The sequence below is a fragment of the Salvelinus alpinus genome, chromosome 28, assembly GCF_045679555.1.
Source record: "Salvelinus alpinus chromosome 28, SLU_Salpinus.1, whole genome shotgun sequence".
Classification (NCBI taxonomy): Eukaryota; Metazoa; Chordata; class Actinopteri; order Salmoniformes; family Salmonidae; genus Salvelinus; species Salvelinus alpinus.
The window spans coordinates 22617001-22632853 of NC_092113.1; the positions used below are offsets into that span (position 1 = coordinate 22617001).

Below are 15853 nucleotides of genomic sequence, written 5' to 3' on the forward strand. Positions count from 1 at the left end.
TGGTGACCAACAAATGGTAGATGGTGGAAATGTGTTCTGACAGTGTAAATAGCATAATGCTAAATACCAGAGGTGTGGACTCGAGTCAGACTGTCACGATCGTTGACGGAAGAATTAGACCAAGGTGCAGCGTGGTAAGCGTACATCATTTTATTTGATGAACACAAAAAAAAACTATAACCTACAACCGAACCTGAAGCTACATGCAGTGCAGAACACAACTACACACAAACAAGATCCCACAAACTAAAGGTGGAAAAAAGGCTGCCTAAGTATGATCCCCAATCAGAGACAACAATAGACAGCTGCCTCTGATTGGGAACCATACCCGGCCAACAAAGAAATAGAAAACCTAGAATGCCCACCCAAATCACACCCTGACCTAACCAAATAGAGAAATAAAAAGGCTCTCTAAGGTCAGGGCGTGACACAGACTCGAATCACAAATATGATGACATGCAACTCAACTTTGACTTTAACACCAATGACTCTTGACTTGGACTTGAGCCTTATGACTCGACCTGACTTGATACCCTCCCCGAGACCAAATATTTAAAATTATGCTATTAAAAAAAGTGTGCAGCGCATCAACTCTTCATTTAACGGATTAAAGTTTAAATCGGATAGCAACCAATCAAATTGTGCCAGCGGAGAAAAAGTTGCGCGTGGCAGTGCAGAGGAACGTCGGCGGGTGAATTCAGATTGAGCCATTGGAAAGATGATACCCAAAAGTATTATTTTCGGACATACAGACTACGTTGTAGTCAACAAAAAACGGATTGCAACTTGCAAAACATGCAGGAAGAAAATGACAGATGGAGGCGCAACAACTTCCAACTTTGTTCGACATTTGAAGCTGCACAAAGAACGGTAAGTCGTGGCTAATATAGCCGACAGCTATATATAACTTTGCTAGTATAGCATGTAGGCTAACATAATGTTAAATCAATGAGCCTCCACACAGTCAGTCAGTGCGGGAACGTGATCATTGAGACCAGGCAAGATTGTGCTACTGCCCCGCTAAAAAAATTTTTAATATGCTTACAGATTTGAACAATACCAGACGAACAAAAGTGTCACAAGTGAACCACAACAGTCTCCAATCTAACAGTTCATGGAGACCCGTGTAGGGAAGTACAGCATGAATCATCCACAGCAGAAAGCTATCAACAATGCAATACTGTCCGACCTGGTTATCGATTGCAACCTACCTCGGTCTATTTTGGAAAACAAGAGTTTTGGTCACTTTCTGTCAGTGGTTGACAGTAAGTACAGCCCAGTGTGTCGTAGAACATTGACATCAAAAGAAGAGAACCTCGCTATAGAGAGACGTTCAAAACTGAAAACTCAGTTGAGCAACACAGACCATGTTTCAGTCACAGTGGACATTTGGTCTGACCGAAAGATGTGGGGGTTCCTTGGTGTCACTGTGCGGAGAAAGATGGAGAGAGGATACAACTCAAGTCCAATCTCTTGGCCTGTGACCGCTTCAAAGGAATCTGTGAGCAATTTGAGGCCATATGTGGTGAGTACAGCATTAAAGATAAATTGGACTATATCATTAGTGACAATGCTGCCAACATGAGAAAAGCATTCACGGTGTGCTTCCCCATTGAACAAGAAGATGAAGTACATGACGAAGATCACCTTGATGACCCAGAGCTCTGGAATGACCTAACCCTGGAAGACCAGCAAACAGTGGATAATGCTATTACAAAAAAAGCAGTGCTTGCAGTGTTTTGCCCACATTCTCCAGCTGGTGGTGGGAGATGGCTTGAAAGAAACAACAGGGATGATTCCTTCTCTTTCAAAGTTATCAAAAATCAGCTCACTGCTGCATACAAGCACAACATTCAAAGAGGTGTTTGGGGCTGAATTTGAGGAAAGAGGCATCCCTGCTGCTGTCAACACAACATGGAACTCCACACTGAGACAAGGCGGTTATCCCATGTGACCATCGAAAGCTCAGTCATGTTCTAGAAAAGGCTGGGCACAAGGAGTTATTGTTCACAGTACGGGAGTAGAATAAGTTGAAGGAGTTGGTGGACCTCCTGAAGCCATTTGGAGAAGCAACAGATATGACACAGGGGGAGAAGATAGTCACAATCAGTTCTGTTGTTCCCTCGGTCCTGTCCCTGAATCACCACCTGGAGCAGCGGAAGCCTCAAGTCCATTTCCTGAGACTTCTGATGCCTGGTCAGAAGTCTCCAGGCATCCCAGAACAAAAGATTTCTTGGAATCTTCATCAATGTGAAAATGGCCAGGACACAAGATGGAATCACTGCCCCCTTTTCAGATCCAGTCTACCTCAAAGCAGCTGCCTTGGATCCGGATTTTTCTCTGATGTGGACGGAGCACCATGTGCTGGTCAAGGAGGAGGTGGCACAAAGAGTGAAAGGTAAATATTATTGACTTTAATGTAACTTTTTCTCATAATTTAATCCAATTGACTGCAACAATAATACTTTTTCAGTTTAACCCACTGCATCACCAATACTCTAATACCGGCCTTTTTGTTTCTGCTTTTACATGTTTTGCCAGAGCAAGATGCTTGAGGGACTGAGCAAGCTGTGCCTCTTGTTGATGAGGAAGAGCAAGAGGACCATAGTCTTGGACAAGAAGAAGGGCTGTTTGCGGCATACTGTAAGAGGCAGAAGAAAGCTGTTGGGACCACTCCAGCACTACAGCTAAGTCACTACCTTGACATATGCGAAGGACAGAATGCCCTCTTGTTCTGGGCAATGAACAGGATGGCTCTTCCTTCACTGTCCCAAGTGGCCATCAGGGTCTTGGCAGTGCCTGCCTCCAGTGCTCCGGTGGAGTGTGTCTTCAGCCATAGTGGCATCATTCTGCGGCCTCATCGTGCACAAATGACTGACAGACTTTTAGCGAATTTGGTCTTTTGCAAATGCAATGCATCATAGGGCCCTGAGATAAGAGAAAAAATGAAACTGTTTATGCATTACACACATACACACACATATGTAGTCTCCATGTTCAGGTTTTATCTCCCATCTTTGGGATCTGTATTTTTTTCTCAGACATTCAGGCCAGTGTTCAAATTGTAGGCCTACTTGAAGTTCAGTATCAGTTGTTTTTATGTACCTTTTAATACATTATTGTAACTGGCAGGATTGTTTTAGGTGTCTAGAGTATATCTGGAGAGAGAGAGAGAGCACTACAATATTTTGTTTTTGTTGTCATATTGATGTGTCATTCTCATGGCTACCCATGTATTTCCATGGAAATATAAAGTTTATTTGGAAAGTAATAAATATGTATATTTTTTTAAAGTATTCATGACTTGCATAAATGTAATATACTATTACTCTTGTTAAATATGAAATGGTATTACATTTGGTGAAGAGCACATTATGACTTGTTTAGGACTCGAAACTCAACGTTTAGGACTTGACTTGATACTTGACGGTCTTGACTTGAGACTTGACTCGGACTTGCCTGTCTTCACATGGGACTTGACTTGGGACTTCAGTGCTAAGACTTGAGACTTACTTGTGACTTGTAAAACAATGACTTGGTCACACCTCTGCTAAATACCAACACCAACGAAAAATTCAGGGAAAGTCTTCAAAGTTGACTTCAGTAACTGATCGAGCCAACTTGATATTTAACATCAGAAATGTAAGAAACACATTTACTGTTATGTGCTAGTGCTCAGCACGGTTTCCTTAGCCTGGAGCTGTCAGAGCAGCACCAGTGTCAAAATAAACACCAGACCTCATCTCCTTACATAACGAAGAGTGTGTGGGAATCATTTAATTACCAAAGAACTTGCAGGCTGTAATGAGATATTTCATATTCACTGACAGTCCTATTTCTTACAGTGAAATCCCACCTGACCATGTACATAACAGTGTGTGTACTTCATTTTATAGGCCTATGTAAAGGCGATGATCGTCAATATCTATATGTTCTAGTCTTTAGACATGGATGTGATGCTGTGTCCAATAGACTAATTCATTGCCATTTCTGCACCCCTTTACAAAGGAGGCATGGGAGTTGTAGACTAGACAGTTTGTACAAGAGTACATTTTGAACCTGCGAAAATGTAATAAGGCCCCTAGTGTTCAATGTGACTCCTTTATGTGACATACAAACATGCCTTTATTTGCCACTGTGCAAAACTCAAACAGTAAACATTCAAGTTTGAAAGCAGACTCTGTCCTGAGTATGCTATACAGCTCCTGCCCACAACTGAACATCACAGACCCTTTGCCAAACTAAATACAACCACATACAGAACTTTTTCTGGACCAGTAGCCTGCAATAGGCTTGAGTACTTTATGCCTGTAGCCTATAATAGCACATTAGTACAGTATTTAACCCTACACTGATATGCTTTTATTCTTCTGACCAACATGTTGAATGAGTGAATGATCAATTCGGAAGAAAATTGTCAGTGAGACAATTACCAGTCCTATCTGTGTCTGTCACTCATTTAATATTCTAATAACCAATCCCAAAGGTTAGTGATTTGGAAGAAACCCTTGCTGCAACCTAGTCGACGGGTAGACAAATCTCTGCCGGTGCTAAGTAGGCTGCATTCCGATTTAGGCCTGTTTCACACTGTCTGTGCTGCAGGAATGCGTGTGAAAGGTCGCCGAGGCCCTTCAGTTATGACTGTCTGACAGGTCTTTTTGTTCAGATCAATAATGGTGCCCACCCCTCTGGTGCCATGGTGTCTCCACTATTTTTCATATTTTTTGGTGAGGTCTGTTGTAATCAACCTTGAAACATACAGCTGTGGAATGTGACTAGTGTCCTTCTGCTGAATTCACAGCTTTTCAAACAAACAAAAACCTATGGACATGGCAGCATGAGTGGGTTATTCATGGAACAGGATATGAGTGTGGGAATTCAGTGATTCAGAATGTTGCAGTCTTTCTTCAAGAAGATTATTTTTATGAACCTTGGTCACTCCATTCCAAACAAGGGCATTCTGTTCTGTCTCTCATAAATAAATAATTCACTGCCAAACATGGATTGGTTCGTAGTCCTAATTAACAACACATTATCTCTCTTCTTTTGAAGCTTTCCGTTCCTTTTCCTGGTCCTGTGTAGCTCAGTTGGTAGCGCATGGAGCTTGCAACGTTAAAGTTGTGTGTTTGATTCCCACGGTAGACCAGTATAAAAATGTATGCACTCACTACTGTAAGTCACTCTGGATAAGAGCATGTGCTAAAATGTAAATGTCTGTTTTTATTGATTCAATTAGTATAGGTCTACATGAAGGCCTACTGTACGCATCCAATTCAAATAGGTTGTTCGAAAGGTTATCATCTTATACCAAAAATAGGATATGATTGAGGACATACAGTTGAAGTCGGAAGTTTACGTACACCTTAGCCAAATACATTTAAACTCAGTTTTTCACAATTCCTGAAATTTAATCAGAGTAAAAATTCCCTTTCTTAGGTCAGTTGTGATCACCACTTTATTCTTAGAATGTGAAATGTCAGGATAATAGTAGAGAGAAGGATTTATTTCAGCTTTTATTTCTTTCACCACATTCACAGTGGGTCAGAAGTTTACATACACTCAATTAGTATTTGGTATAATTGCCTTTAAATTGTTTAACTTGGGCCAAACGTTTCGGGCAGCCTTCCACAAGCTTCCCACAATAAGTTGGGTGAATTTTGGTCCATTCCTCCTGACAGAGCTGGTGTAACTGAGTCAGGTTTGTAGGCCTCCTTGCTTGCACACGCTTTTTCAGTTCTGCCCACAAATTTTCTATGGGATTGAGGTCAGGGCTTTGTGATGGCCATTCCAATACCTTGACTTGGTTGTCCTTAAGCCATTTTCCCACAACTTTGGAAGTATGCTTGTGGTCATTGTCCATTTGGAAGACCCATTTGCGACCAAGCTTTAACTTCCTGACTGATGTCTTGAGATGTTGCTTCAATATATCCACATCATTTTACTTCTCATGATGCCATCTATTTTGTGAAGTGCACCAGTCCCTCCTGCAGCAAAGCACCCCCACAACATGATGCTGCCACCCCCATACTTCACGGTTGGGATGGTGTTCTTCGGCTTGCAAGCATCCCCCTTTTACCTCCAAACATAAGGATGGTCATTATATTTTTGTTTCATCAGACCAGAGGACATTTCTCCAAAAAGTACGATCTTTGTCTCCATGTGCAGTTGCAAACAGTAGTCTGGCTTTTTTATGGCAGTTTTGGAGCAGTGGCTTCTTCCTTACCGAGCGGCCTTTCAGGTTATGTCGATATAGGACTCGTTTTACTGTGGATATAGATACTTTTGTACCTGTTTCCTCCAGCATCTTCACAAGGTCCTTTGCTGTTGTTCTGGGATTGATTTGCACTTCTCGCACCAAAGTACGTTCATCTCTAGGAGACAGAAAGCGTCTCCTTCCAGAGCGGTATGACGGCTGCGTGGTCCCATTTGTGTTTATACTTGCGTACTATTGTTTGTACAGATGAACGCGGTTCCTTCAGGCATTTGGAAATTGCTCCCAAGAATGAACCAGACTTGTGGAGATCTACAATTTTTTTCTGATTTCTTTTGATTTTCACATGATATTAAGCAAAGAGGCACTGAGTTTGAATGTACAGTAGACCTTGAAATACATCCACAGGTACACCTCCAATTGACTCAAACTATGTAAATTAGCTTATCAGAAGCTTCTAAAGCCATGACATCATCTTCTGGAATTTTCCAAGCTGTTTATTAAAGGCACAGTCAACTTAGTGTATGTAAACTTCTGACCCACTGGAATTGTGATACAGTGAATTATAAGTGAAATAATCTGTCTGTAAACAATTGTTGGAAAAATTACTTGTGTCATGCAAAAAGTTGATTTCCTAACTCACTTTCCAAAACTATAGTTTGTTAACAAGACTTTTAATGACTCCAACCTGAGTGTATGTAAACTTCCGACTTCAACTGTACACATCATCTCAGATCATGGAATGATCCCAAAGAATTCAGTTCTTTCTGTGGATCAGCATGTCCAAAGCTTAAACAAACATTATTCACAGATCTATGTCGTTTCTAATGCCTTTTTGTACTATTTTAAGTTCCATGTAGCATAGTTTTGCCCTCTTGTAGAGTATGATGATGCTTCACATTCCAACCCTGTTTATATCATTCAAGTATTTCTCTTGGGAACAAGAACAAGAGATGTATTTTTCTCATAACATAGGCTATTCTTCAATTTATTCATAATCTTAAATGATTGGATTTGCCAGTTAAATTAGAGTAATCAAGTCCAAAGTAACTAAATTATCTAAATGACCAACATTGTTTCAGCATTGCCCTAAAATACACCTCCATCTTAAATGTTCAGGTATGATCTGGTGTGATAACTGTTGCAAACCCTTCATCACTTAGATACAATCTAATACTGCAATTTATGTCCCTCAAATTTTCCCAAAGATAACTGTTTCACAAGCAGTGTGTTGCAGACCCATTTAAAAACAGCAGATGGCAATATAAGGTTGTGTGTTTGGTCTAAATTGAAACATAGTGATATGAAATATGCAAACTATGCTGCTATTGGTGGTTACCCAATAAAAGATGTAATGAGCTGTTCTAAGAGATGACAATGCAGTTTGACTAACTTCCTTACTGCACCTGCATGTAGTTATGTATTTATGTATGTAGTAATTTGAACTGATTGTTCTTTTTTATGTCACACAGCTGTCCAGTGCATGAACCACTCCACTTCCTCCACTCATGCATTCAGACAATTATTGGCATGTTATAATGAATCCGCCACATTAACAACACAATTAACTGGTGTTGTTACCAGTGGCGACCTGCCATTCAGGGCCATTTTGAGACCCACATTTTTAGCTAAACAATGTGGGTCTTGTGTTTTGGCCTTACCTGTTTTGCATGTTATTTTGGCATTAATACGTGTCACATCAGTTTGCAAACAATGTAAAAAAAAATCTAAATATCATTGAGTTAATAAAGCAGCATACAAACATGGTCTCTTTTTTACTTTCTTGAGTAAGGTAGCTCCAAAATGCAGGTTTTTCAGTTTAACTCAGTGCTTTCTGTGGTGGTGGGGCAGCAAGCGGGAAATATAGAGCGTAGGGGTTGGTAATGTTCTCTAGTTGCACCATTATTAGCTCAGTGTTCTGCCACTCATGGGGAGAGTACGTCACCACCAAGTCTAAGGGTAGACCTCGAAAAGTCAAGCCCCTTGGGTGCTGCCATGAAGTTACATTAGAAATGTCCATCCAAGAAGGCTCAAGGTCAGTGGCCACAGATAAAATGACGTCAAATCACGTTATATCTACAGTAGCTTTGATTGGACTGATCATGTCAACATCCTACTTTCAAAATCTTAGTTAGCAGTCATCATCATGAATCAAGTCGACAATCTATTGGCAAATCCTTTTTAATCCTTTTCATATGAAGAGAAATAATGAATAGAAATTGTCCATTGGACATAAACATTACACAACAAGTTGGAAATCGCAAATTCAGCAATGAGTGGTTTGGAAGGAATCAGTGACCGTGTCTAACTGCAAGCATTGCAAAGCAATCACTAGCCTGCTATTCAGTGAAGTGGCTGTGTGGTCCCAAATCTGGGATTAAGTGTCTCTTTTCCAAGTTTAAAATCGTAAAAATTCAACATTGGCCATGCTGTCAATGAAGCCTGATTTCTGCCGTGCTCAAAACACACTGTTAACTCGAAAGTGCGCAAATTTGACTTCAGTGAGTTCAAGACAATTAGGAATTCCTGAAAAAAATGAGCTCCGACTGGGAAATACATTTTGAATGGTCATCCAACTCAAGCCTCTTTCTAGAGCTACGACCTGAAGATCAATGATGTCATCATGATTCAACCTTGAAAGCACCATAGATTCAGAGAATGCCAGACTTTGATGACAACATTTGCCCACGAAGGACCGCCATGCCACCTTCCTAATCAAGTGAGTACAGCACAACAAGTCCAAAATTGGCTTATATGCTACTGCATAAATTATGTAATATGCCAGGGAGATATGTATACTGTAGCTAAGAAAGTAATACTAAGTGTATGTTGTGTAGTAAGCTGTTAGTAGCCCATGTGCCTCACCCTAATAATTTGGTCTCTCTTAATTTCGCCTACTGTTCTGACTTGGTGGTGCACATGTACAGTAGCCTATAACCTGTTTTAGTAAAATTGAATCATAAAATTTTGTAGGAGCTATCATTGTCTGCATATGTGCCCCTTTATTTATCCTACGGTTCTGACTTGGTTCACAGGGAGAACACTGTAAGAACGGCCTATGTTCTGAATTCTGTCACTGTACATTTCAAAAGTGCTAAACAAATAGTTATATTGACTACATCGTCCTAGCTCGCTCATTAATATCTTAATCGAAATTACGGATTGCCTCTTATGCACTTGTTGTCCCTTATGCCATAGTTTGTACATCTCAATTGTCATTAGAAACCACATTTGTTTAAGCAAGTCAGCCATATCAGCTATTTTTTTAACTAACACAAAGAAACAAACAAAGGTCAGCTGAGAGCCTTCTGGCCTCCTCTCTCCAAAAGAGACAACCATCTGATTGCTCACACCTGAGAATTATGAAGGCTTCCTGGCAGAGCACATCACCTAAACCTATTGCTGCTGCCCCCGGGGAAGAGGTGTGGAAGTGTAGTATATTGTCCATCTATGTGTCTCACACTAAAGTACTATCATAACAGTAATATCATAACACTATAAAATGAGAACATACTCTAATAGATTTGTGAAATTATGCAACTGAGATTGAAAATGAGAACAATCTGTCTGCCTCTGACTACACTGTCATTTATGTCCAGTCAAAGTTTGGCATCGAAATGCATGGATACATAAATATGTTGTTTTGACAGAAAACACACATCAAATTCATCACAACTCAATCAAACACAGTTACGTAAAGGTTTTTTCAAGACATCATTGAGAGAGAAATAGATTTAAAAGGTAATTTTAAACACGGCTCAGTGTGTAGTATCAACCTATTACATGTTACTGCAAGTTATGTTAGCAAAATAGTATTATGTATTATGTGAGGAATTATAATTATATAGTATTATACAATGCTATATAATGTATGGAGCAGATGGTGGTGTTGTGCATTAGGTTAAGCTGCACACACATCCTACAAAAAACAACCCATCATCCCTTTGCATTCTGCAGGAGAGGCTAACGCTAACTACTGAAACCAGAATGGAGGACTGCACGTAATGCTGCATATCAATAATGAGGTTCTCTGCAGTAATGTGTTCTTCCCTGAAATAGGGACCATTATACTCATTTTCTCAGCCATTGTCTATGACTTCCTGCTCCCCGTGGGCACAAATAGGTGAAAAGAGCCGCATGAGAGTAAATGATGCAGGGCTTTAAGCAGAGCGGGAGCGGCCACCCCAGCACGAAGATGATTGTGGAGAGGACTCAGGTTATGGAGTCCTCTATGCACCCAACGCCCTGGTGCCCCTGCTGAGTTTCTGATTATGCATATACAAAGGAAGAAGAAATAGGAATAGATCAAAAATGCACAGCTTCTTCCCCGCTGTCTCGACTGGAACAAGCATCACCCGGAGATCAGGCCCACTCACCATGGATGTGATGTCTCCCGCAGTGGAGCCGGTCGGTCGGGGCTGCAATTGCTCATCAATCTCAGTTGGGTGGTCCTCTCCTCCCTGTTGGGCCCTGCAGGTGCAGGTCGACTGTTTGAGGTCAGATACAGTATCTGCAGAATGAAGAGCTGAGTGTGGGAGACAGGAGGAGGAAGAATAATGGGGGAAGACTAGAGAATCACCTTGCAGTCCTGCTGTGCCTCTGTTCAAGCGGTTAGAGTGTTGGGCCAGTAACCGATGGTTCAAATACCCAAACAGACAATGTGAAAATCTGTCCATGTGCCCTTGAGCAAGGTACTTAACCCTAATTTGCTCCAGGGCGCCGTACCAGTCTGGCTGACCCTGTAAAACAACATATTTCACTGCACCTATCTTGTATAGAGTATGAGAATATGTGAAGAAAATTAAACTCCATCATTGTTAGGAGCATCAATCAGTGTCTGCATCATTTATTGTGTTTTGGTCCTTGTCAACAAGAAAGACTAGAAACAATGGGAGGTTTTGACAACAAAGTAAAACAAATAAAAATATATCTACTTTAAACTAAAAGGTAGCCACTATGAGGAGATCAATATTTTACCCCAAATTAACTAACTCCACTCCACTTATTCAGGCTGTGTAAGCATAAAAGGCTATTGTCTCCTTCACTCACTGTATGATTGATGGTTTTACTTTTTATGATGGATTGCTTTGTTTTTGGTTTTAGGCTGTTGATATTTAGATGTTTTGTCAAATGATTGATGTGGCAATTAATGCAATGAATTGTGTGTAAGGTTTTTTACATCAGTTAGGATTAAGGTTGATGTGTATAAGGAGAGAACATAAATAAAAGCAAGCAAACCACAACACTATGTCTATGGAGACAGTGATAGAGCAGTCTGTCTGACCTCCCTCACCACACAATCATTTCTCTGATACACATCTTGTTGCAGAGCAACCATTTTACAATTAGCTAATGGATGGACGGAGTAGCTTTTTCTGTATCTGGGACAAAATAACATTTAAAGGCCCAATGCATCTGTTTTTATATCACTGTCAAATAATTTCTGGGTAACAATTAAGTACCGTACTGTAATAGATTTCCATTAAAATGGGCAAAAATTTAGTTTTGGCCAAAAACTTTTTCCCAAGCAAGAATTTAGCTAGGACCGCCTGGGAGTGGTCTGAGTGGGGAGGTGAAACTGAAAACTGTTATTGGCACAGATGTTTGGAAGTCTCTTTGTTATTGGCCTTTAGGTATAATATATATACAGTGGGGAGAACAAGTATTTGATACACTGCCGATTTTGCAGGTTTTCCTACTTTCAAAGTATGTAGAGGTCTGTCATTTTTATCATAGGTACACTTCAACTGTGAGAGACGGAATCTAAAACAAAAATCCAGAAAATCACATTGTATGATTTTTAAGTAATTAATTTGCATTTTATTGCATGACATAAGTATTTGATACATCAGAAAAGCAGAACTTAATATTTGGTACAGAAACCTTTGTTTGCAATTACAGAGATCATACGTTTCCTGTAGTTCTTGACTAGGTTTGCACACACTGCAGCAGGGATTTTGGCCCACTCCTCCCTACAGATCTTCTCCAGATCCTTCAGGTTTCGGGGCTGTCGCTGGGCAATACGGAGTTTCAGCTCCATCCAAAGATTTTCTATTGGGTTCAGGTCTGGAGACTGGCTAGGCCACTCCAGGACCTTGAGATGCTTCTTACGGAGCCACTCCTTAGTTGCCATGGCTGTGTGCTTTGTGTCGTTGTCATGCTGGAAGACCCAGCCACGACCCATCTTCAATGCTCTTACTGAGGGAAGGAGGTTGTTGGCCAAGATCTCGCGATACATGGCCCCATCCATCCTCCCCTCAATACGGTGCAGTCGTCCTGTCCCCTTTGCAGAAAAGCATCCCCAAAGAATGATGTTTCCACCTCCATGCTTCACGGTTGGGATGGTGTTCTTGGGGTTGTACTCATCCTTCTTCTTCCTCCAAACACGGCGAGTGCAGTTTAGACCAAAAAGCTCTATTTCTGTCTCATCAGACCACATGACCTTCTCCCATTCCTCCTCTGGATCATCCAGATGGTCATTGGCAAACTTCAGACGGGCCTGGACATGCGCTGGCTTGAGCAGGGGGACCTTGCGTGCGCTGCAGGATTTTAATCCATGACGGCGTAGTGTGTTGCTAATGGTTTTCTTTGAGACTGTGGTCCCAGCTCTCTTCAGGTCATTGACCAGGTACTGCCGTGTAGTTCTGGGCTGATCCCTCACCTTCCTCATGATCATTGATGCCCCACGAGGTGAGATCTTGCATGGAGCCCCAGACCGAGGATGATTGACCGTCATCTTGAACTTCTTCCATTTTCTAATAATTGCGCCAACAGTTGTTGCCTTCTCACCAAGCTGCTTGCCTATTGTCCTGTAGCCCATCCCAGCCATGTGCAGGTCTACATTTTTATCCCTGATGTCCTTACACAGCTCTCTGGTCTTGGCCATTGTGGAGAGGTTGGAGTCTGTTTGATTGAGTGTGTGGACAGGTGTCTTTTATACAGGTAACGAGTTCAAACAGGTGCAGTTAATACAGGTAATGAGTGGAGAACAGGAGGGCTTCTTAAAGAAAAACTAAGAGGTCTGTGAGAGCCGGAATTCTTACTGGTTGGTAGGTGATCAAATACTTATGTCATGCAATAAAATGCAAATTAATTACTTAAAAATCATACAATGTGATTTTCTGGATTTTTGTTTTAGATTCCGTCTCTCACAGTTGAAGTGTACCTATGATAAAAATTACAGCCCTCTACATGCTTTGTAAGTAGGAAAACCTGCAAAATTGGCAGTGTATCAAATACTTGTTCTCCCCACTGTATATACAGTACAAGTCAAAAGTTTGGACACACCTACTCATTCCAGGGTTTTTCTTTATTTGTACTATTTTCTACATGGTAGAATAATAGTGAAGACATCAACACTATGAAATAACACATATGGAATCATGTGGTAACCAAAAAAGTGTTAAACAAATCAAAATATATTTTATATTTGAGATTCTTCAAATTAGCTACCCTTTGCCTTGATGACAGCTTTGCACAATCTTGGCATTCCCATAACTAGCTTCATGAGGTAGTCACCTGGAATGCATTTCAATTAACAGGTGTGCCTTGTTAAAAGTTAATTTGTGGAATTTCTTTCCTTAATGCATTTGAGCAAATCTGTTGTGTTGTGAGAAGGTAGGGACGGTATACAGAAGATAGCCCTATTTGGTAAAAGACCAAGTCCATATTATGGCAAGAACAGCTCAAATAAGCAAAGAGAAACGACAGTCTATCCTTACTTTAAGACATGAAGTCAATCCAGAAAATTTCAAGAACTTTGAAAATGTCTTCAAGTGCAGTTGCAAAAACCATCAAGCACTGTGATGAAACTGGCTCTCATGAGGACCGCCACAGGAAAGGAAGACCCAGAGTTACCTCTGCTACAGAGGATAAGTTCATTAGAGTCAACTCCACCTCAGATTGCAGCCCAAATAAATACTTCACAGAGTTCAAGTAACGGACACATCTCAACATCAACTGTTCAGAGGAGACTGTGTGAATTAGGCTGTCATTGTCGAATTGCTTCAAAGAAACCACTACTAAAGGACACCAATAAGAAGAAGAGACTCGCTTGGGCCAAGAAACACAAGCAATGGACTGGTGGAAATCAGTCCTGTTTTATTTCATAGTTTTGGAAAAATAAGGAAAAACCCTTGAATGAGTAGGTGTGTCCAAACTTTTGACTGGTACTGTATAGAAACAAAATATTTGATCAAATATAGATTTTTGCCTTTTGCTACTAAAGCTTTGAATAACACATTCAGAAATGTCAAAAAATACTTTCTCCCCCTTTCTTTTGTCCAACATGAATAAGGCCAGTAGATGTTGGAGCTGGCTTCACAGAGCCATCTGTGGTACTGGCTCAGTGGTGCCAGGATTACAGCACTGATGTTGTTTTTAGATAGAACCATTGGCTGCTGGGTCAAACTGAGACAGACCAGCTCTAGGCACTTACTGTAACTACAGGTCAGCCCAAACATAAAGAAGACCACAGGGACAGATGGAAAAAAGATAACACAGACATGAGTGATAGTAAAAAGCACTAATCCTTGGAGACATGGCAAGACTAAATCTCCATTTCACAGAAATGACGGTACATAATTTCTTGGAAGCATTCTGGGAATTGTTTGTAGATACTCAATATCTCTTTATGACAGGCAAAGAGAGAATAACCTGCATGGTTGTGAGATTGAGAGTGTATATGCCTGTCAGTTACCATGCCTCACTACCCGTGACTGCCCGTCCTTATGAAACATGAGGCCTGTTTAATTAGGTTAAAAGAGTACCACTCTGATCTGAAGAGCAATCAGTGAAAGCCAGATTATAGAGTTGGTTAGGACCGGTGTGGGCTTACGGCTCTCCAGCCTCCATGGCCTCTTTCCCTCTTTTATGTGTGTCTCTTCCTGTCGACCAATCTCTTACATAATAATTTGTTCACTTGAATTCCTCTCCCTTTCTCACTGGAATTCTGTCTCTTGTGCATGCTCCCCTCTCAACTGCACTCTACCCCCTGCAGCCTTATCCAGTTCCCTTTTTTCTCCTTCATTGCTTTATCTGACATGCCATTCAGACGAGGCTGGTGGGAGGAGCTATAGGAGGATTGGCTGGAATGGAATAAATGGAACGATATAAAACACATCGAACATATGGAAACCACATGTTTGACTCTGTTCCATTTATTCCATTCCAGCCATTACAATGAGCCTGTCCTCCTATAGCTCCTCCCACCAGCCTCCTCTGATGCTAACTGACTCTCTCATTCCATCACCATTGACTGATCATTACGTTGGATTCCATGGCAACATTTCTCTCCCCCACCTAACATCCTCTTGTCAGCTGCTTATGGCATCCAACTACTTCCCATTTCTATCTATTAGTCAAGTATCTTACCTTGTCTACCCCTCTTAATATGCTCCTGTCTTAAAACCTCTTATGGCTGAGATCGGCTAAGATCCCGTTAACGGGATCGATTTGACAACAGCCAGTGAAAGTGCAGGGCGCCAAATTCAAACAACAGAAATCTCATAATTAAAATTCCTCAAACATACAAGTATTTCACACCATTTTAAAGATAAACTTGTTGTTAATCCCACCACAGTGTCCGATTTCAAAAAGGCTTTACGACGAAAGCACACCAAACGATTATATTAGGTCAGTACC

General features: G+C 41.0%; 1 long non-coding RNA gene across 1 annotated transcript; it reads left to right on the forward strand.

Annotated features, from left to right (window-relative positions):
• Positions 1-491: 491 nt before the first annotated feature.
• Positions 492-5000, forward strand: LOC139557426 (uncharacterized). Its single transcript, XR_011671391.1, has 3 exons — positions 492-870; positions 1048-2398; positions 2542-5000. It is a non-coding gene; the product is annotated as an uncharacterized lncRNA (long non-coding RNA).
• The last annotated feature ends 10853 nt before the right edge of the window (positions 5001-15853 follow it).